Source organism: Echinops telfairi, unplaced genomic scaffold, assembly GCF_000313985.2.
Source record: "Echinops telfairi isolate 266 unplaced genomic scaffold, ASM31398v2 ScPeMD7_5868;HRSCAF=6743_1, whole genome shotgun sequence".
Classification (NCBI taxonomy): Eukaryota; Metazoa; Chordata; class Mammalia; order Afrosoricida; family Tenrecidae; genus Echinops; species Echinops telfairi.
The window spans coordinates 5,942,309-5,963,617 of record NW_022109768.1 but is presented as its reverse complement, the minus strand read 5'-3'; the positions used below and the strand labels follow the sequence as shown (position 1 = coordinate 5,963,617).

Sequence of the window (21,309 nt, the reverse complement as noted above, 5' to 3'; positions counted from 1 at the left end):
TGTTTCCTCTTATGGATTACATAGCATCACATAGTGTCGATGCATTTAGCTGTTCTAGGCTTTAACTGTAAAAATCAATTTTGAAATAAATGCTCTTATAACTATACATTTGGCAGATCATAAATTATTCAGTAAAATTAATGTCCTCAAAGCGATGTTGCGTGGAGCACAGGCTATGCATGTTTCTCACTTTTGATAACATTGCCAACTACCTTCCAAAAGAGATGCACCGATTCACATTCCCAGTGAAAGAAGGCGTTGCGACTCTCACCGATGCCTCATCTGCCCGGAGAGTATGAAACTTGTTTTATTGTCATTTTTAACCTGTCACAATGGCAGGGAAGCACCATCTAACTTCCAATGACTTCACAAGTAGGGGGGGCAGGGAGAACTAAGATCAACATCTGGAGGAAGAACCCTATAAAGCAGAGGACATTCCTGGGTTCAATAATTCATTGTAGAACTCACAGACAATACTCACAGTCAGGATTTATTAGACAGTAACAGGTTACAATTCAGGATAAGCAATGACTTGGAATGCAGTTCTTCCATCAAGATAGCTTCTTCTCAGAAGTACCCACAGGTAGGCCTTTTGTGGGCCCTCAACCTCTCAGCCCTGCACCTCCTTGGTCGCTGCCCCACTCTCAGAAGTGTTACAAAGCTCTTTTAGCTTTGCCTTTAAGAATGTAGAGGCACGCCATTCCACTAAGAAGCCTCGGGGACTCAGCTCTAGCTCTGAAGGTCTGTACACCTAATTACTCTTGTATCATCACGGCTTACCTGTTGGGCTGCTGACCACAAAGGCAGCAGCCTGAGACCACCAGCTTCTCCTCGGGAGAAAGACGAGGCGTGGGGCAGCTCTGCCCTGTCATGTAGGGTCACTATGAGTTAGAATTGACCCCATGGCAGTGAGATTTTTAAAAAAAAACACTAGTATAATGTAACAAATGCTTCTAGTGTAACAGCACAGCCGTAATGCTGGCCCATGTGGAAGCCCAGGCCTTTCCCAGTGTGACCCGGACTCATTTGCCTGTGGTGTATTATTTGGTTCATACAACTTTATCATCGATGTAGGTTTGTATGTGTCACCACAGCAAAAACACTGACCCGTGCCCACATGTAGAGACCCATCCTGTTGCCTTGTATGATTACACCCTCTTCCCTCCTGGCCCCGGCTTCCTACACTTGACCCCTGGCAACTACTAACTTGCCCTCTGTTTATAAAGTGTGGTCATTTCAAATTGTAGCAGTTCTGCATAGGTGTGGAGCAGTGTCTTCCCTGGGGTGGGGATAGAGGAGTGTTTTGGGCTGCCCAGGGGCAGGGATCTGTCTACCACCTTATGTTTTACAGATTATTGTCCAGTGTAAACACCACAGGTTAAACTTTGGGGACAGCGTAGGCTAGAGAGATAGTACCCTATGTTTTTTTCTCAAACAGAATGACCCTCTAACACTTCACCCACGAGGGGTGTGGCACTGCACAGAGATAATCAAGAGAAGTAGAGAAGTCGCCTTCCACTTACAGGGACTTACCTGACATTTCCCCTAACAAGGCCAACCTTGCCTGGAGATAGCCTTTCAAGTGAGTGGCTCCATTTGTGGAACACACCTGCCTGCTTTTTCTACCGCAGTGGGAGTTCGCTTAAGCACCCTAAGTGGTTCGTAGGTTGCCAGCTCTTCCCTTTCTCTCTGAGGAACACCCTGACGTACACTCAACGTCTGGCTCTGGCTGCAGCTCCACCTCCGGCGGCTTGACTACTGTCCATGCACTCTTGTTGCTCCAGACTCCCTGCCCCAGCTGTAGGCATGCTGAGACGACCAGCCCCCTCCCCGTTTCAATCGTCCCAGCTTTCCTTGTTACCGTCATCATCTCATTTCACCGAGCAGGCCGAGTTGATGGGTTCTGTCTGCAGAAAGAACAGTATTTGTGTGTGGCGTGACAAGTTGTGGTCTTATGACTTGGAGGCTGAAGGGCAGCTCTAGAAAGCTGTGGGCTGGTAGGTGAGTTGGTGTGGACGCTAAACGTCCTAAAGGATTTTATGTTTGATTCGCCTTTATTTTTTCCCTCAACCTCAAGTAGCTTAAATAGGAAATTATAGATTAGACATTATGGTTGTGGTTTATTTAAGAAAGACACCTTTGAACTTCACTTAGTAGCCTGTGTTAGGCTGGGTTGACTAGAGAAAAAAAAAATCCAATGACACTCATATGTGTGTAAGAAAGAGCTTTAGATGAAGAAATAATTCTATATCAAGAAAACATCCCAACCTAGTCCAATTCAAGTGCACAAGTCTGGTACTAGTCCATAAGTCCTTCTGCAGCAGACTCACACCACCACCTGCAATGATGCAGAACGCAGGAAGATCAAAGACAGGTGGGTGCAGAATCCTGTGGATCCAATGATGGTGGCAGGGCTCTGGCCATAATCAGGGTCAGCCAGCAGGAACGTGAAGGCAGAGAGAGAAGGGGAGGTGACCAGGGCTCTGGCCATAATCAGGATCAGCCAGCAGGAACGTGAAGGCAGAGAGAGAAGGGGAGGCGACCAGGTCCCTCCTTGAGAAGGTCACGCCCACCAGGAGTTGCCATCAGTCTGTGACCTGATTGACAGACTACTCTACCCCTACACTTTTATAGATCTTCAGGTTGACCTGAAATTATGTAACTACCACATAGCTCTTAAATACTGCTGTTGTCCTTAGTGCTGCCGAGGAGCCAGTTCTGATTCATAGTGACCCTGTGCACAGTAGAACAAAACCACTGCTCAGTCCCGCGCCATCCTCATGGTTGTTCTTATGCTTGATCCATTGTTGCAGCCGCTGCGTTAAGTCATCTCTTATTCACCGCTTTGTACTTTACTAAGCACGATATTCTTTCCCAGGGACGATCTCTCCTGATAACATGTTTGAAGTACATGGGACAAAGGCTCATAAATCCTTGCCTCTCCTGACACCATCACTGAAGACAAAATGGGTGCATAAACAACTGTGGTGAAGAAAGCTGATGGTGTCTGCCTATCAAAAGATATAGCATCTGGGGTGTTCAAGGCTTGAATATAAACAAGTGGCCATCTAGCTGAGAAGCAACAGAGCCCACATGGAAGACGCACACCAGCCTGTGTGATCATGAGGTGTCGATGGGATCAGGTACTAGGCACCTAAGACCCAGAACAAAATCATACCCAATGTGAATGGCGGGGAGTGGGGGGACATGGAGTGGAGATCCAATGCCCATCTGTAGACAATTGGACATTCCCTCACAGAGCAGTCACAGGGACGAGATGAGCCGGTAAGGGTGCAGTATAGCACCAATGAAACACACAGCTTTCCTCTAGATCTTTGGTGCTTCCTTCCCCCCACTATCATGATCGGTTCTACATTACAAATCGGATTAGACCAGAACATGCACACTGCTACAGATAAGAGCCCAAAACACAGGAAATCCAGGATAGATAAACCCCTCAGGGCCAACAAGGAGAGTAGAGATGCCAGGAGGATTAGGGGAGGGCTGGGGAAGAAAGGGGGAATCAATCACAAGGATCAACATATACCCCCCCCAGGGGGACGAACAATGGAAAAGTGAGTGAGGTGTGACAGAAGACAATGTAAGATATGAAAATAAGAATCTATAACGTATCAAGGGTTTGTGAGGGAGGGCGGGGGAAGAAATGGGGACTTGAGTGGGAAGAGAATTCTTTGAAAATGATGATGGCAGCATATGTGCAAATATGCTTGACACACTGGAGGAATGTGTGGATTGTGATAAGAGATGTCAGAGCCTCCGATAGAAGCACTTAAATAAATAAATAAATCCTTGCCTCCAAGGAGCATTCTGCCTACTTCTTCTAAGACAGATTCCTCTCTCCTTCTGGTAGTCTAAGGTATTTTTAATGTTCTTCACCAACGCCATGATTCAAATGTGTCTTCTCTGGTCTTCTTTGTTCATTATCTAACTTTCACATGCTTAACAAGCAACTGAAATGACCATGGCTTGGGTCATGGGCACCCTAGGCTCCATCTTTGCTCTAACTTTTCAAAGAGCTCTCGTGCAGCGGATTTGCCCAGTGCAGTAAGTCCTTCGATTTCTCGACTGTTGCTTCAACTGTGGACCCAAGCAACATGAAAGCCCTGGCACCTTCAATCTTTTCTCTAGTTTCACAATGTTATCTGTTAGTTGTGAGGAGCTTGGTCTTCTTTACACTGAGTTGTAATCCATACTGAAGGCTGCAGTCTTTGGTTTTCATCAGCAACTACTTCAGTCCTCACTGTCAGCAAGCATGGTTTTGTCACCTGCGTGTCACAGGTTGTTAATAAGCCTTCCTCCAGTGCTGATGCTCTCTTCTTCTGCATAGAGCCCAGTTTCTTGGGTTATTTGCTCAGCCAACAGATAGAATCATATGGTGAAAGTATGCAACCATGACACCTCTTTACTGCTTTTAAACCGCAGTGTTCCCTTGTTTTCTCACAAAACAGAAACGACTGCCTCGTGGTCTGTGTACAAGTTCGACATGAGCATGAGTGCTATGGATTTCCCAGACTTCTCAAGGTTTTTCCTCGTTTGTTATGGTCCACACAGTCTAATGCCTTTTTATGTTCAGTAAAATACAAGCAAACATATCCTCTCCTTTCAGCTAAAATCCATCTGATGTCTGCAATGATAACCACTAGTTCCACATCTTCTTCTGAATCTGCCTCAAAATTCTGGCAGCTCCCAGTTGATGCACTATTGTAACTATTGTTGAATTATCTTTAGCAAAACTTTACTTGCGTGCATTGTTAATGATATTGCTTAATAATCTTCACATTCTGCTGGGTCATCTTTCTTTGAGATAGGAAACAATATTGATCTCTTCTAGCTGGCTGACCAGGCAGCTGTATTCCAAATTATTTTGTCATCGACCATGAGTGCTTCCAATACTTCATCAGCTTGTTTTGAATCATTTCAATTGGTATTTCCTCAATTCCCAGAGCTTTGGTTTTTGCAAATGCTTTAATGCATCTTGGGCTTCTTCCTTCAATACTGTTGGCTCCATGCCTTAGATTCCCTCTTGAAAGGGTTGAATATCGACTAACTCTTTTTGATACAGCAACTCGGTGTATTCTTTCCATCTTCCTTTGATGTTTCCTGCATCATTTAATATATTACCGATATAATCCTTTGCTATTACACCTTCAGGCTTGCATTTTTCCTTCAGTTCTTTCAGCTTAAGTTATACTGAGCATGTTCTTCCCTTGTGGCTTTCTAATGCTAGGTCTTTGAGCATTCCATCATAATACTTTATCTTCTGGAGCTGGCCTTTGAAGTGTTCTGTTCCGCTCTTTTATTTTTTTTCATTTGCTTTAGCTACTCTTATGTTCAAGAACAAATTTCAGAATTTTTTCTGATGGCCACTTGGCACCAACCTTCCCTCCCTCTCTCCCTCCCTCCCTGCTTTCTTTCTTCTTAATGATCTTGTATGATGTTCATGTATGTTCTTGGTGTTCCTGTAAGAGCTCATATTTTCTGTCATTATTGTTCAATGTGCCAATTCTGCCCTCGAAATTTTGTTAAGATATACTAAAGGTTACATTTTGGCTCTCGTGGACTTGTTTTAATTTTCTTCAACTTCAACCTGAACTTGCATACAATTGATAGTCTGTTCCACTGTTGGCTTCTTGCCTTTTTCTGGCTGCTAATATTGAGCTTCTCCATGGTCTCTTCCTATGGATATAGTCAATTTGATCCCTACATATTCTGTCTGACAAGATCCATGTGCACAGTCACCACGTATGTTGTTAAAAGGCATTTGCCATGAAGAAGTCATCGGTCTTACAAAAGTCTATCGTGTTATCTCCAGCTTTGCTTTTCTTGCCAAGGCCATATTTCCCAATTCCGGATCCTCCCTCTTTTTTTTTTTCCGGATCCTCCCTCTTTGCATCCAGTTTTTTGCATTCTAATCACCATGAATAGCCTTGACCTATGTGAAAATACTGAAACATAAAATTCCTTTGTTTCTGTTTTATGATAAGAGATGTTTAAGATGCATATGCATGCGCCATCTGTTTGTGATCCCACAGCTTGCCATTTCTATAAACCTACCCAGTGTCACCACTAGTTCTGGGAGGGGTGCTAAGTGTACCCACTGACACTGCCATAGGGGTGACACCAAATGACCGTGGGGGTGACAGGCGGTGTTGTAGGTAGAAGGGCTGCCAAAAGCATCGTGTCACTGGAGTTTCTATTGCCTGCTACCCATTGTGGTAACTCATCACCCTCAACTGTCACCTGCCAGTCAGGTTGTGGGTAGATGTCTTAGCCACTGGGGAGGGGAAGATCTTCCAGAGACCTAGAGGGGAGTGGGTGCGGGGTTGGTGGGAACCTCCACAGGGTGAGGTGCTAAGCCCTACACAGTGCAGTGTGGGGCCAGAACATTTTTTCAGGGGTGGGGGGATGTGTACTCTAACTGGCCCCACCCACAGGGGTTGGTCACAACCTTAGGGACGCCATTGAGTCTTACAGCCTGTATCCCAATTGCATCAGATCAGAGGATGTCTGCAGCTGGTCTAGAGAGGTAAAAGCTAATAAAATGGAATAGCTGACTATGATTTAGTCTGTAATCAAGTCGAGAGAGTAGTTCTTTTTTAAAAGAAAGCAGTGTGCAAGATATCTATAAATATCTAATTTTTAAACTGACATCTTACGTTTTATTCTTTCATTTTCTATCACAGCTCTAGTTAGTTTTAGTTTTTCAAATGCTTAAATGTCAGCAATTATGTTATATTCCTGTGCCCTCCTGCAGATTCCAACTCATAGTGATCCTGCAGGATACCATAGGGTTTCTAGTCTGTAATCTGAAGGGAGACCTGGCGGCACAGTGGTTCCGTGTTAGGCTGTAACTGCAAGGTCAGCAGTTTAAAACCACCAGCTGCTCCTGAGGGGAAAGATGGGACTTTCTACTCCTGTCAAGAGTTACAGTCTCTTGGGAGGGTAGAGGGAGGGTGGAGTCCAGAGGGGGAACCGATTACAAGGATCTACATGTGACCTCCTCCCTGGGGGACGGACAACAGAAAAGTGGGTGAAGGGAGACGTCGGACAGGGCAAGATATGACAAAATAATAATAATTTATAAATTATCAAGGATTTATGAGGGAGGGGGGACCGGAGAGGGAGGGGAAAAATGAGGAGCTGATGCCAAGGGCTTAAGTGGAGAGCAAATGTTTTGAGAATGATGAGGGTAACGAATGTACAAATGTGCTTTACACAATTGATGTATGTATGGATTGTGATAAAAGTTGTATGAACCCCTAATAAAATGATTTAAAAAATCAGACCTTGAAAAAAAAAAAGTTATTGACTCGATGGCAGTAAGAACTTCATGGAAGCAGACTGCCCCATCTTTCTTTTGCAGAGTGGCCATTGGGTTCAAACTTCCAACCTTGTGGTTACCAACTGAGTGCTTATCCACTTGCCACTTGGGTTAAAATCCACATTTTGTTTTCTCTTCCTTTAAAAAATTTCTCATGTAAATGATGCCTATTATTCAAAGTAAGGTGCCACAGATGATTTATTTTCCAAGTTCAGGAATGTTCACAATGCCCTAGCAGTAAAATTGGTTATTATAATTATTCTGACTTCACAGGGGAACTGATATATAGTTTCACATAAAATCTTAATGGCAAAATTTAGAACTATGGAGGAAAAACAAAACAGAAGGTATTAACAGTCTGCCTACATGGGTGACTCTTTTCTGCTCCCATCACCCCTCTTTCTGGGCTTGTCCCACTTTGCTGACTCATGCAGTCGACCCAGGTGCTCATCACCTGACCCACCCACGGCTCCAGGAGCTCTGGCTACAGGCCCCCACTCAGGTTCCCTCCATGCCATGATGTTGATGCTGGAACAGGCAAGACGACTTGGCAAGCAACTAGGTCAGTTTTGCCTTATATTGATTGTGGCCAGAGTTCAGGAGGGGAGACAGTTGAGTAATATACTCTCCTGAGAGGAAAATGTGGTTTTTGGATACACAAGGGGGCTTCTAAAAGTTCACAGAAAACCAGAATTACAAGAGAATGGAATTTTTCAACAGATATTTTTGGAGCTGCCTTATATGTCCAGGGTAACTGATCAGTCATCTGCCCTCTGTGATCAGCAGACTAGAGGAAGCTGTGTCCGCCGGCACCCGCTCTCGTTTCTCTCGGTCGCTCATCTCTCCTTTTTTTCTGTTAGCACACCTAACCAGTTTTTAGAACCATCTCTTGCCTTAACAACAAAAGACTCCTTAGAGATAGCCATTGATCACCTGTGAGTGGTAAGTGCCCGGGAATGTGTGCTGAATGAATGAGTTGCTCTGCAGTCTCGCCATCCTCTCTGTGTGCTCCCAGCCATGGCTGCAGAGGGGCACGATCAGTTAGGTTAATGAAGCATGAAGTGGGCAGCGGGGTGCCCATGCAGACATCATGCAGTCAAATTGCTGGGCCTGCGCTGGTAGTTGGACTTTAGCCGCAGCACATGCATTTTGCCGTCCTTCCGTTACCCCCTCGTTTCCACCACGAGAGCCCATTCTTTGGAAACTCGAGTCTGTCATCCCATGCAGTCATATTCCTGAAACTCCTCCAGGCTGAGTCCTGACCCGGGCCCCGCCTTTCCCAAGCGTGAACGTGTACACTGAAGGATGGGCTTCTAGGTGGGACTACTCTGTCCTGGAAGGAGTAGCCTGCGAGCGGACATGATTTTGGACCCCATTGCCCTCAGTTTAGTGGTCTAATTAGTTCAATCACATCGTTCTGTTGGGCTGGGCTGGCTGCCTCTTTAACAACAAGCGGCAAGGCAACTTGCCTGAGTGCTGCCAGATGGTATGAGGCGTGGGCTGCTTGTCAGTAGTAGCTGTTTTTGATTCTTTCGCTTAATTTTGTAAATAACTGCTTCTTTTTGGACAAAAGGTGCTCATGCTGTGTGATTCCTTGCTCACCATTCTTGTTCCTTCCTGCAGGACAGCTTTCCATTCCCTCGTCACTTGCTGTGTCTGTATTCTTTCTACCCTTTTTAAACCACAGCGTCCATTTGCCCCATGCCAGCATAGCCCATGTGGCCCATAGTCTGCCAGACTAATTTTCTTATAGCCTTCCTCTGTCCGGTACTTTGCATGGAAATCTTCATCAGCTCCCAATATTGATTGCCTGCGGAGCTGGGCTGTAACTCCGCAGCCTGGCTTTCCTTACCCAGCCCCATGTGTGCTGCCAGTGGTAATTCCTGCACTGTGGGCCCCGATGGGCTTGCTTACTGCTCCTTCAGATGCTGTCTTGGTAAAGAGCATTGCTGGATGCGGGGAGGCCCATTTGTTTGGGATCAACTGCTGGTTCAGCCACTTACCTTGGGACCTTAACCTCAAGATCCCTAAGACTTCTATCAAGTTATGAGGTGTAAGTGTCTGCCGATCGCTTAGTAGGAATCCAGCAAGACTATGAACTATCATAGATATCATGCTTACGTTGCCCAGCATCCTTACCCACCCACATTCATTTCATCTTTACAAGAACTCCATGAAAAAAGAACTGCTATCAGCCCCTGAGATAGGTAGGTTTATTGGGCCAACCTGGCCAGTAAACACATGTGGGATTAATAAGGTTGCAGTTGAATTGAAGGGCAAAGAGATAAATGGCTCAGCGAGCATCGCCTTTCTGTCTCTTGCTCTCTGATGATCGGACCAGTGTGGAGCTGGCTACCTTGGCTACTTTGGTGCCTTAATGTGGGAGCTACACTACTTGTGGGACACTCAACCTGTGGACCGTGTCGCTATAGTTTGAGGGTCCTTAAAGACCTGTTTCACCACACTGCTGGTGTGTACCTCACTTGAGCTGGGGACTGTCAGACCCTGACTGACTGTTGGTGATGTGCCCTGCTGTTTGCTGCCTGTGGCTGGACTGCCTGTTTTGCTCCGTTCCGCTGTCTACTTCCCCAACTTGGACCCAGCAGCCCTCGTGAGTTGAAGGACTCCCAGTATATTAACTGCCTCATGGAAGTGAGTTGAACTGAGCCCTCTGTACTGCTCTGTGGACTAATTAACTTGTTTATTTCTTTGTGCTGTATCTATCCATATATATGTATATGTATACATACTATATATAATCATAAGTGCCCTGGTTTTGTTTCTCTAGAGAACCCTGTCTAACACAGTCCTGGTTTATAGATGAGAAAATGGAAGTACAGATTTTGAGCTATTAGCCTAGGTCAGTTACTAAGTGGCAGAGCTAGGTACCCGAGTGGGAAAATGGCCGCATCAGGTAGAACCCCCTCCAGAACACTTCCTCTGACCATTCCCACCCACGCTGAAGTGTGTCTGTCTGAACTCAGACTGTTCTATGCTAATAACTGCTAAAGCCCTCCTTGTTTTAGACCAGCTACTCCCGTACATACATTGTTTATTACACGGTTAGTGCATGCTACAAAAGAGAATGTGGAATATGAAAATATGGAAGAAGATATTGAAGTTCACCTGGTGATAGCTTCTAGGCACACATCGTCATTCTCTATAGTCTTAATTACAAATATTAGACATGTATGGGTAACAGTGTGGTGTGCCTACACACTTTATACATAACTATGGTCACATTGTGTATTCAAATTTGTATCCTGCTTTTCTTGATCGACATAATGTAGTGTTGGCTATGTCATTAAATTCATTATTCAAAATCCCCATGATAATGAATGCAAACAATTGCTTACTTATTTGCAGTGGTCATATTGTTTACTTCTCATTTCTAAATGACTATAAACAAACCAACTGCCATCAAGTTGAGTTTGATTCATAGTACTTCTTCTTCTTTAGGGTTTCTGGCTGCAGAGAGCATCGCCTCATCTTTCCCCCATAGATCAGCTGGTGCTGTGGAACTTCCAGTATTGATGTTAGCAGTTCGGAGCTCACTGGATAGTGCCGCCAGTGCTCAAAAGCTATCCGTTCCCCTGCATTTCTTGCCATGAGTCAATTCTGACTCATCATGCCCTATGGGACAGGGTAGAACTGCCCCTGTGGGTTTCTGAGACCGTAACTCCTTGTAGGAGTAGAAAGCTTTGCCTTTCTCCCTCAGAGCGGCTGGTGGCGCCAAACTGCTGACAGGTCAAATAGTATGCTTTTAAAAAGACTTCTGGTATGCTTGTGAATTGCCCATAAAAAGATTGTATCAATTCCTCCCTTCCATGGTACTGAGAAACTGCGAGGTATCTCACTGCCCTGTGCCTTCATGGATTGCTTAAATTTTGCTAAGTCTTTGCTAATGTAAAGATAAGGTTAATGAGTTAGCAAGGTTAACTACCCAAGGTAAGTGGCTGACCCAGCATTTAATCCCAAACACCAGGAACGCTGGTGGCATAATGGTTATGCATTGGCCTGCTATCTGCCAGGCCGGCAGTTTGAAATCACGAGCTGCACCACCAGGAAAAGGCTTTCTACTCTGCTAATGTAATAAATAGATGGTCTAAACAGGGTCATGGCTCCAATTGCATTGAACCCGAAGCACTCACCATGGCACGAGACCCATGGTGTGCTGTGTCTGTATGGCGCTGGTTTCCGTAGGGATGAGGTTGAGACTGGAGGAGACTGTAGAAGCACTGACACAGCCACACGTGTGAAGATAAAATGACACCAGTGAGATGAAATGATTTGTCAAAATTCATACAGCTGATTAGGAGCAGAACTGGGAGTCAGCTTCAGGTATTCAAAAGTACTGGCTTTTCTTTATGTCCTATTCATTGTTTCCCACTTACCTTAATCCATCCACATTTTCTTGTCTGGCTTCCTTTATAATGAGACATAGTTGACCAAATTTGGAGCCAGCTCTTGACCCTAGAACAAAGCAATCCGTGCTTTTCGACCTTTGCTGAGATAAAGGGACCGTGATGAACACACCTGGCAGTCTAGCTTTGCCTCGATTTGATTTCTCTTTTCCCACTTAGCTTCCCAGGTGCAGGTGCTTCACTCAGCGCACGTGGAGTGTGAATAGAGCCTGAACCGTGGTCCAGCTCTGAGACAAGGCCCATGACGCAAGGTGAGCACAAGCGTATCTCTGCTTACTTACTAATCTTCAGGGCACAGCTGTATGTGACTTCAGTGGGGTGACATCCCCGTAAAAACTGGTCATCACAGATTGTGAGTCGTAGTAAGCACAAGTAAATCTGTGCTTACATTGCTGATGGGGTCCTCCTTTCTTGTCAAGGATTGTAAATTTGAAAAGAGGCTTTGAATCTATAAGAGTGTATTGTGGGGTGGGGAGAGACAGATGCCAGCCAGAGCAAAAAATCAGAATCTTGGCTATGGTTAAAGGGGAAAAAATTTAAAAAGCTGCATACTAATAAGAAGGCGTAACTAAGTCTGTGTTTACAATGGTTAATGAGCAAACAGTGCTGAGGCCGGAGACAATGTGAGGTTGCTTAGTGCCTGTGCTTGGAAGCAGCCCTCCTTAGGTTACAGGTTTGGGTGGTCACACAATGCCTGGCTGTGTGCCTGTATCCTGTGTAGCACGTGTTGAGAAAAGGTGTGGTGTCAAGTAGATTTCTGGAAACTGGCTCAGCATGGCTTAATTCTGATTCGAAAACCTGTTCCCCTTAGCCATCATTTTCATGCAGCTTTGCTCTACAAGCTTGGAAACCTGAGAGGCCTCCCTGTCCTGGTGTTTTTGCATTTCCCTAAAGAGCATTTAGTCTTCCAGGGAGGGCTGGGGAGCATGGATTAATAGTTCAGCCTATCTATAGTGTGGAATGAAAAATAAATGCAATGACATTTTGCAGTTCAAATCTTTTTTGATACTGTGTGATGATTAAGCTTTAAAAAGGTTAGCAACTTCAAGGCTGGAAACCTATGTTAAATTTATATCTCTTTTATTGGCAAGAAGAGTGATTAAAATTGTCAAGGTGGGTTACGAGGGACCTTCAAAAAGTTTGTGGAAAAATTGAATTGACAAGAAATGGGATTTCCCCTCCATGAACTTTATGAAGCCTTTCTCATTACTTTTCTTAGTCTCAGGATAGTATATCTTAATCACCCCTTATTCTCTTAACAAAGGCAGAAGAAGGTTGTCAATTATTTAGAAAAGTTTTCTTGATTCGTTAAAAATTGTGGGGGAAGGGCCCAGCGCCACCCCCACCCCCCCAATAATCACAGGTTTGATAGGCACAATTGTACAGTCTATCTATCATCTATCATCTATCTATATTATAATAAAGCCATAGAAAGCATGAGAGAGAGAAGAGATATTGAAATAATGGAGTCAGACACATTTCATGGTAGCAATGCTCACCTCAACCCCGCTTGGTGGTCCACATGGAGAGAGGGGAGGGGAAGGGAGGACAAGGGGAAAGGGAACAGGGGAGCGAGGACAGGACAGAAGAAGGGGAAGCCGACCAGAGGCCAAGGGGGCAGCCCGAGAGCTCTTTCTTGCTAACCCAGACCTATGTATCTTTGGGGGGGGGGGCATGCAAGCCCACTAATTACAGGTAGAGACATAAGTCACAGGAAGGGGTTGCACTATAGGGTATACAGCAGTGAGAGGGGGACAATCTAGGGATATACACACAATAGGAAGAGGAGGGATTGGGGGTACACATGTGACAAGATGGGCGGATCCTAGATTCAGGATGGCAGCCTAACTTTGGATGTCACTGAGCTGGTTTGACCTGTTCTCTGGATCACCATAGAAACCATAATCAGTAGGGTGTAAACCCCACCTACAGGAACCAAGCTACTGGTCGCAAGCCTTTAGGGAGAAGTAGCCCATTGTCCTTAACAGCAGGGAGAGGGGCCTATCTGTAGTCTAGCAACTGACTGCCTTCAGGGAGGTAACTTGACCATCATTTATCATTAGCTGCAAGCAGTGTCCTTAGTTAAACATATTTGGGGGAGACGACTTGGGAGAAATCTTTCTGTTTCCCACAAAAAATGACCGGTAAAAATAAACAGTCTCAAAAGAAACGTGCTCTAAGAAGTTCCTGGCCTCTGGGTAAAGGTGAATACGATTTAGTATGCTTTGGGGTGGAAGGCTTAGAAAAGGGCCTTTGGAAAGATAGTTTGCATCAACTTGAAATAATAGAGACAAGGTTTACTGGTCTGATAGTGACTGTTGAAACACCCTGAGACATCTTCAGGCCGCGAACCAATACCTCACCCCACTCCCAACTCCACTGTTTAGTTTTCACTCAAAAAAAAAAATAGGCAGGCCTATAAAGTGAACAATAACTACAGCAAGATCTGCGCTGCTTAGACCAACCAATCCTAAGACGAGAAGGGCAGTGTCTGCCTCGAACAGCCCTTTCACAGGGGTCGCCCGATTCATAACAGTAGCAAAATTACAGTGTTGAAGTAGCAACAAAAATAATGTTATGGTTTGGGGGGGTCACCACAACATGAGGAACTATATTAAACGGTCGTGGCATTAGGAAGGTTGAGAGCCACTATTCTGCATCCTACTTTGGTGAGCCATAACTGAAGTTGTAAAAGTTCATGAGCGACCATCTAGGACACACTTAAGTTCTCCCTTTCTGCAGCGTGAAGAAAATTGAAGGTACATGGAAACAGTGGACTGAGAGAGCCCTCAGAATCAGTCTTCATGATTTGAAAACTAGAACTAGATGGTGCCCAGCTACCACCACTAAGTGCTCTGAAAGGAATCACATTAGAAGGTTCTGGATAGGGTGGGAGAAAAATGTGCACCCAAACTCAAAATCATTAAACAAAAAACAACTTTCTTACTGGTTGGCTAGAGATTGGTAGAACCTTTGAGACTATGGTTGGTGTAAGGTAATCGAGAGGCACCAGAAACCAAATCAGTCGAATTAGAACAAACGGGCTTTATTGGGGAGGAAAAACCCAGCTTGGGCAAAGTCCCATGGTCCACAGTGTCCGGGCTACAGGGGTGGTGCTTATATGGCCAGGCTATAGGGGTGGTGCTTATATGGCCAGGGAACATGTGACTGGGCTGTCTTGAGTCCATAAGGTAAAGTAGTCAGGGATTGGGAGATACAGGTATGTCCGGGTTTCTGGAATGTAAGGTGTCTTCCTGGTTCCGGGTGTATTTGTGCCGGGTGCAGAGCGGCGTGCCGAGAACAAAGCGAGTACTGAGTCAAATGGGCCATGCCGGGTGTGGGCACTGAGTCAAATGGGCTGTGCTGGGTTGAGAATAAAGCGGGCCATTAGCCAGCTCTGGTCAGCTCCGCAGGTGTGTGTGGGAGATTCAAGGTTACTCGCTGCCAATTGTTTCAGCTAGCTCTGGTCAGCTCTGCATGGGTGGGAGAGATTCAAGGTCGCTTGCTGCGAGAAGAAGCCAGCCTGGTATCGATCCGGCCATACAGTTGGGAGTCACCCTTCTGTTCTGCAAATGAGTTCACTGTTATGGCTCTGTTTTCAGTCAAGTGATAGATGGGTCTGTGGAGGGAACAATAAGACCAGGAAGATATGCACTCTAGAATAATCAAGCGTTAGAGACCACAAGGGCAGCATTTGCCCAAGGACAAAGTTCATAAAGGTTAGGAACGGAGGAGGGATGAAAACAGGAAACAGGATAAGTGATTTACATGGTGGGGATTGTAATCAACAAGGAAGCAACTACACTCACTGCCAAGGAGTTGTTGCCAACTCAATAGAGACCCTATAGTTTTGAGACTGTAACTCTACGGTGGCAGTAGAAAGCCCCCGTTTTCTCTGAGTGGCTGGTGGCTTTGAACTGTTCACCTTTCGGATCCCCGCCAAATGCATAACCACTACACCACCAGGCCTCCTCATAATGAAGCAAAGTGTGTACACATTGTTGAATGGAAAACTGATGTGTAGCGTAAACTTGCACCCAACTCACAATTTAAAAACATGAGAAAGGGCTGCGAAAAGACTCAGGTTGGAAAACTGAGCCCTTATTTCAGCAACACAACCAGTTTGTTGCCATTTTGGAGCCTGTGCTTTGTTTCTCCAGGTGGCCAGACTCCATGAGGTGGGAGGAAGTTCCAAGTCTCCAGTTGCAGTCACAGAGACGCTCTTTGGTCCCCATGTGCTAGGCTGGGTAGACTAGAGAAACAATCCAGGGAGACTCATGTGTGTAAGAAAGAGCTTTATATACAAGAGTAATTGAATATTGGGAAAACATCTCAGCCCAGTCCAGGTCAAGTCCATAAGTCTGATATTAGCCCATATGTCTCATACCAATCTACAAATTCCTCTTCGGACTCATGAAACACGTGCAATGACGCCAAATGCAGGAAGATCACAGGCCCATGGGTGGACAGTCGTGTGGATCCACTGGCTGTGTAAGCCTCTCAGCCCTGGTGTGGGTCTCCACGTGGCTCCTCCAGCTCCAGGCTCTAGCATAGCTCCATGTGTCTTGTCATCAGGAATACCAAGCAGAGCCTGTGTGCCCTGCCTCCAATGAGCTGTTTATCTCTGTAGTGCCTCAAAATGAATTCAAGCAGCGACTTGATTGACAGGCTACACTCTACCCATCCACTCTTTATCATCTCAAATTAGCCCCAGATTATGTAACTACAACACCCCACTTCATGAGCAGCTTCAGCCATGCTGGGGCTTGCCACTTGTCCCTTCAGTTTGAAAATGAGGTGGTGGTTCTTTCCCCAGGGTGACAGTTCTCATTAGAGTTATTACGTCTACTCAGAAACCAGGAGAACACTGTTGTGCCGTGCTTTTTCTATGGTGGTTGATTGGCTACCTCTTGGTGCCTGAAGAGTTGCCGTAAAAGACTGCAGGCCATTGCTGCATCCTGCACACGTGACAAGTGGCAGCAGTGCCTGCAGGTAACGTGGTATGTTAGAACGAAGGCTTCTCAGAACCCAGCAGGAACGGCTTCTTGACTTCCGTGGGTCCGTGGGAAAACTGCCCTTTGCAGCAGGCCACAGCCTCACAGAAAGCTGAAGCCGAAGCACCAAGATCTCAGGAGTCCAGTGTTCACGGAACTTTTTAGATACTTCCCGGGCCATCCCCCTCACCTCCTGTAGCACAAACAAACAGCTGTGGACACCAGACGGCAAGTTAACATTGTAAGAAAGTTTTAATGCTCATTGTTTCCAATTCTCAAAACGCGGTTTCTCTCCAGGGCTCTTGGGCTCTGGCAGGCACAGATTGGACCACAGCTGAAGGTAATACCTTACATTAGTGTTCTGGCACTGAGAGACCCTGAGCTCTGAGCACCTCCCTCGCAGTGTCATGCTTAACCTCTCTGGCAAGCCCCAGGAAGTGTAGGTGCTGTGAGGATCATCCGCAGCTTACAGATGAGACCCTGCCTGCCCAAGATCGCACAGCTCCAAAGCGACGGGGCTGGACTGGCCATCTGGAACTGTGCTAGTGAAACAGTGGACTGTAGCAGTGAGCAGCTGTCCGACGCTTCTAGCCTCTGCAGGACATTACTTTCCCTGTTCCCTATGAAAGGGAGATTTGCTGTATGTAGAATTCTACAACACCAGGGGCTGGAATGTGCGGAATCACATACATCTTCTGACTCCTCCTGCTTAACTGAATTGCTTCCCTTGGGTTAGCCCCAGCTAGGGTCCCGCATGGACATGGGGTCAAGAGGCAGCCCCTTCTCCAGACCTTTGCTGCTAATTGATTTTTTTCTCCCATTTAGTCCTCCCAGTCTTCTTGCTGACCACGTAACCATCACCTTTCCCTTTGCTTTAGTTTCTTCACGTGTGAAGCCGAGGATTACAGCCTCTTCCTGAGAGGATGGTGGTTGGAAAGAAAGTAGAGGGTTAGTGTGGTGGCTGAGGCATAGTGAGTGCCCAGCCCCCGGCAGCCTTGCTCACTGGTGTGAGTAGAGGGGCAGACATCTCCCTATAGAGAGCCACTTAACTCCCGAGGCCTGGGACTGGGTGTTGTCCCACGCCACACATCATGAGCGACTCATAGTTAACATGTGATCCCGATCTTTAAGATGTCCAGAGTTTGGCTCTCAAATAATGGCAACACAAAGCAGAAAGTGGTAAGCGCATAAGAAGACAGAGTGAAGTGGTTTCCTGAAGAAAGACATTAATAGGATAGGTGGAAGGCAGGAACTTGGGAGGTATTCACTGTAATGTTTGTGATTTAGGTAACTAAAGGTTCTGGTATGGTGAACATGTTTGCTACATTGTGCTGGACAGGTTATATTTGTGAATTCTATTCCAACCCCTCAACGCTTAATGGTCACTTGTTCTTCAAACTGTTCTGGTGACAGCAATGTGTGAAGTATTTTTCCTTTGAGATTACGGGCCATCGTCAACACATGTGTTAGGGCAGGTTTTCTAGAGAAACAAACCCAGGGAGCCTCGTGTGTGTGTACAAGAACGCTCCATAGCAAGAAGTATTTATGTATCAAGAAGGCAACCCAGCTCAGTCTACCTCCTGTCCGTAAGTCTGAGGGTAGCCCTTCAGTAGCTCTTCAGACTCACATAGCGACACGGTGGTGGTACAGAAAGGTAGGCAGGATGCAGGAAGACCACAGACCATTGAGTGCAATGTGGAGTGGATCCAAAGTCGGTGGGAAATGGCTGGGCTCTAGCAGCTCAAGAGTTGGGTGGCCCATATGGGGCCACTCCTTGAAGCAGGCAGAGTTCCAGTGAAGTCCTAGTGAGGCAGAAGGCACAGTGGCAGAGAAATGCAGCTCCCAGAGTCCTTCAGTTTCATACAAAAGACCACACCTTCAAGGAGATGCTATCAAGCTACGACTTGATTGTGAGACCATTGATGCAGTCACGGTGTCAATCCATTTTGTTCTGGGCCTTCCTCTTTTCTTCATCCCTCCACCTGACCAACAATGATAGCCGCCTCCAGGATTGGTCTCTCCTTACAATATGACTGAAGTATGCTATCCTGTCCTCTAAGGAGCACTCTGGCCTTACTTCTTCTAATACAGATTGGTTTGTCTTTTTAGCAGTCCCTAGTATTTTCAAAATTCTTCTCCCGCACCCAGTTCAAATGTATTGATGCTTACATGGTCTTCCTTATTCAATGTCCAATTCTCACATGCAATGGAGAATACCATAGCTTGGGTCAGGCTCACCTTAGTCCTCAAAGAAACATCCTTGCTCTTTAAGGCTCTAAAGAGGTCTTCTTTTTTTTTTCTTTTAAAAATCATTTTATTGGGGGTTTGTACAACTCTTATCACAATCCATACATACATCCATTGTGTCAAGCACATTTGTACATTTACTGCCATCATAGTTCTCAACATATTCTTTCTACTTGAGCCCTTGGTATCAGCTCCCCATTTTCCCCTCCCTCACTAACCCCTGATAATTTATAAATTATTTTGTCATGTCTTAACACTGTCTGACATCTCCCTTTACCCACTTTTCTGTTTTCTGTCCCCCAGGGAGGGGTTATATGTAGATCATTGTGACCAGTTCACCCTTTCTACCCCACCTTCCCCTTCCCCTCCTGGTACTGCTACTCTCATTATTGGTCCTTAGGGGTTTATCCGTCCTGGATTCACTGCGTTTCCAGTTCTTATCTGTACCTGTGTAGATCCTCTGGTCTAGCTGGATTTGTAAGGTAGAATTGGGATCATAATAGTGGAGGGGAGGAAGCATTAAAGAACTAGAGGAAAGTTGTATGCTTCATTGTTGCTACCCTGCACCCTGACTGACTTGTCTCCTCCCCACGACCCTTCTGTAAGGGGATGTCCAGTTGCCTACAGATGGGCTTTGGGTCCCCACTCCATACTCCCCCTCATTTAAAATGATATGATTTTTTTGTTCTTTGATGTCTGATACCTGATCCCTTCAGCACCTTGTGATCACACAGAAGAAGCTCGTGTACTTCTTCCATGTGGGCTTTGTTGCCTCTCAGCCAGATGGCCGCTTGTTTATCTTTAAGCCTTTAAGACCCCGGATGCTATATATCTTTTGATAGCCAGGCACCATCAGATTTCCTCACCACATTTGCTTATGTACCTGCTTTGTCTTCAGTGATCGTGTTGGGAAGGTGAGCATCATGGAATGCCAGTTTAATAAAACAAAGTGTTCTTGCACTTTTAGAGAGTACTTGAGTGGATGCCCAATGTCCATCTGCTACTTTAATACTACACCTATAAATATATGCACATATATCTATTTCCCCATAGTCATATATAAATATATTTACATATGTACATGCCTGCATTTCGACCTCTATAAATGCCCTTTGCCTCCTAGTTCTTTTCTCTATTTCCTTTTACTTTCCTCTTATTCCACTATCATGCTCAGCCTTCATTTGGGTTTCAGTAACTCCTCTGGATTACATTGCCCTTGATCACGCCCTACCAGGCCTCCTACACCCTCACCACTGATTTTGGATCACTTGTTCCCTTGTCCCTGGGGTTATTAACACCCACTTCTTTCCCCCCACCTCCCCTTTTCCCATGTCCCCCTGGAACCGTTGGTCCAATCATTTTCTCCTCTAGATTTCTTATCCAGCCTATCTTATCTAGCTAGACCTGCAGAGATAATAATATGCACACACAAAAAAGACATAGACAATAAAACAACAACAAAAAAATGATGACAAAAAAAGAAAAACCTGTAAATAGTTCAAGGTCTGTTTGTTGACCTTTAAGAGTGTTTTCCAGTGAAATCTGATGGGATGCCACACTCTGGCCACAAAGTCTACTTTTGATATTCCCTCGAGACTTCCTTTTGCTGTTCACCTTGCTGTTCTGTTGCACGCCCTTAGTGTTTTGCCTTGGTGTGGTGGGGTCAGATGGGCCGCAGTTCTCACACTGTGTCTCCATTGTTGTCCCCTTAGGGCTATGGGTCAGTGATGGATGTTGTGTCTCATAGTGGGATTGGCCATATGGTCTTCTCCATGCATTGGCTGCTCTGAGCAGGGATACCGTTCTCAAGGCTTGGTGGGCCAGGATGTGCTCCACTCTCTTTTCCTCCCCCTTCATTTGCTCCTGTGTGCTCTGATCAGACCTGTCCCTCTCCCTGAGCTGTAGCGTCGGTACTATCCTCTGAAGTAAATTCTTTCTTTTTGGTGGGGGGGAGGGGCTGTCCCCTCAGACCTTCTAAAGGGGTCTTTGCAGCAAATTTACCTAATATGACTTATCTTTCGATCTGTTGACTGCTTCTTCCATGAGCATTGATTGTAGATCCAAATAAGACAAAATCCTTGACAACTTCAAACTCTTTTCTATTTATTGTTTTGTTATTTATTGGCTCAGATGTGAGGATTTTGATCTCCTTAAATTGAGTTGTAATCCACACTGAAGGCTACAGTCCTTGATCTTCATCAGCAAATGCTTTAATTCCTCTTTGCTCTCAGCAAGCCACTTGTGTCATCTGAATACAGCAGATTGTTAATAAACTTTCCTCCAATCTTGTAGCATTTTTTTT

General features: G+C 45.5%; 1 protein-coding gene across 1 annotated transcript in view; it reads left to right on the top strand.

Annotated features, from left to right (window-relative positions):
• The window catches only part of FHIP1A (FHF complex subunit HOOK interacting protein 1A), a 240,037-nt gene that overhangs the window by 63,529 nt on the left and 155,199 nt on the right, over nt 1–21,309 (top strand). The window contains exon 2 of the mRNA XM_045295804.1: nt 11,926–12,017. The gene's annotated coding sequence lies outside the window, so the exon portion shown is untranslated. The remainder of the gene's footprint in view (nt 1–11,925; nt 12,018–21,309) is intronic.